The sequence below is a fragment of the Rattus norvegicus genome, chromosome 15 (genome assembly GCF_021556685.1).
Source record: "Rattus norvegicus strain SHRSP/BbbUtx chromosome 15, alternate assembly SHRSP_T2T, whole genome shotgun sequence".
NCBI classification, from domain to species: domain Eukaryota; kingdom Metazoa; phylum Chordata; class Mammalia; order Rodentia; family Muridae; genus Rattus; species Rattus norvegicus.
In genome coordinates, this window is record NC_141548.1 from 78111016 (window position 1) to 78113620 (window position 2605).

Genomic DNA, 2605 nt, shown 5'->3' on the forward strand with positions numbered 1-2605 from the left:
AGACAAGAGAAACTAGCTGTAAACTATTGATGCGACCACAAGTAAGAGGACATTAGGGTTGCTCCACGACTCAAGGATGAGCTGTAGTGTTCTAATGCAATGTAAACAACCCTGGCACAGAATGCAGGGAGAGAAAATACCACAGAGCACGTAAAAGAAATCGATTCCACTCCAGCAATCCAAATGCATGGGTTTATTGTGAAATCCTGACCGGAACAGAACACGGATTAGTTTCAAAATCCTGTGGCTTGGAAATAGCATTTGTTTCACGGTGGAAAAATGAAAAGGAGAGTATATATTCACTTTCGCCAAAACCATTTTTAACTTAAAAAAAAACACGGTTAAATTCTACTAGAGTGTGATTTGTAGCTCAGGATTGGAGCCACTGCTTTGCTTGTGTGAAGCCTTGAGGATAGTGTTTAACACAACAAAAAATTCCAAATAATACAACTCATTTACAATGTCTTCACAATAGGAAAAAAGGTTATGTTTTGGCCGTGAGACAATTAAAGTAACAATTTTGAGGTCCAAAATATACAGCAATAAAACCACAGAATCATTTTTCTTTATTTAAAGGAATACCATTTCCATTTAACAGGTTATACCTTCTATTTTGTCAGCCCTTGGTCCTGTGAAGGCTCATTTCCCCAGAGTAGGGGAATAAGGGAATGTTGAGGTGGGAGTGGGTAGGTGGGAGGGGGAGTATCCTCATAGAAGCAGGGGGAGGGATACGGGAAAGGGGAGACCTGGAAAAAGGATAACATTTGAACTGTAAATACATAAACTATCCAATAAAAAAGAAATAGAAAAAATTAAAAGTAGATGCTTAAATAATCAATTGATATGAACTTATTTTAAGATATCTATGAACATTTGAGAATAAATATATCTGGCATTATATTAATATAAGCAAGGCGCAAACAAAATCTCCAAAATGGTCTCTCGTTAGATGATTTCAGTTACACTGCTGAAGGGATTATGATTTCCCAGAGCAGGCATTTCCTTCTACATGTATAGTAGTTATGGAGATAAACAATATTTGAAAAAAAAAAACAGAAGTTCATTCCACTTGGCATTATCTAGCAAACTGTTCCCCTGATGCCCTGTTGGTCTATCATTACCCTAGCAGTTGTCTCTGCTACCTAACAGTAGTCCCATCTACTATACTCCACTTTCCAACAGCTCATTGTGTCTTTCCAGTCAACATAGACATTGCTAAATTTTTGACAATCTAATTCTTGTTGTTGCATGATCATCAGGTAGTTCTCTTTCTCTACAAATAATACTTCCTTCCTTGTTCATATGTTTCAATCATACTGTCAAATCAAAATAATTTGGCTGCTCAATTTATGATTACATTGTCATCCTATTCAAAAAACCATTCATTTTTATTTTCTGTTCATGTAAATTTTTTGTCTCTGAAAGATCTCTAAAAATATTAAATTAATATTTTCAAGAAATTTTACATGTTGCTTTTATGCTAACACATTTTTCTTTGTTAATTTTTTCCAATATTTTTTCTGAAGATTATTTTTAATTTTATGCTGTAAATATCCTAGAGCTATAAAAACAGGAAAATATTTACCACTGAGGTATTCTACAATAAGATTTTAATCAATTTAGTCTTTAATCTTAAATTATTGTTGCATATACTGTAAAACATTTATAATTCTCTATACAATTATTTTCTATGTATGTTACATGAGACCTATTAACATGCTTCATTAATAACAATAAGTAGGTTACACATAATTTAGTAAATTTGGGTGAATGTAATCTTCTATCATCCTACACTATAAATAAAACTGCTCACTGTAACCTTCAAACAAAGCTTCCCCACCCTAACTTTATTAGCCTTCAATTCTTCCATACCCAGGCTATAGTAATCTGATAACTGTCAGGAAAGATTAGTATTGCCTGTCCCACGACTTCATAATATTGGAATAACACAGTTTATACGCTTTGCTTCCTTCGTTGTCCAAAAAGCAAAATGTACTGGGAGTGATTTTACAGTTCAACCTTTCTCTTGTATTAGTAATGTGCAAACAATCATCAGAAGCTGTTCATAAAACTTTATTGGTCAATGTATGCCAATTATGTGAGCAGCCATTTTCTGTTCTCTGTGATAGGTATTAGATCTTAATTGTTGATTGTAAGTCAAATGCTTAAGATAAAATTAATTGGGCTATTAGACTCTTGCTTTCTCTCTCTCCTCCTCCTTTGCCTCCTACTTTTCTTCTCCTGTTTTGAAATATTTCTTGAATTTAATACATTCTTACTGAGAGTTTCCTTTATATAACACATATGTTTAACTCAATCCCATTGCTTTCACATAACACTTATGTGTAATACAGTCCCGTAGCTTACTGTTTTACCTTTCTCATAAAATGAATAATAAATAAATAGAGATAGGATTATCATGTAGCATCTTGTACAACATAAAATTTCTCTCATATTAAAATGTTTAATTCTAATCCCTGAAGATAGGACTCCTGTTGTCATCATTGTGTACAGCGGGAAAAAAAAAACTGGACCAAGTATTTTAGTAACAGATTCTTTGAGAGTAGATGTCCTAAATTCAAATTTTGCTGTTTTATATTTCAGA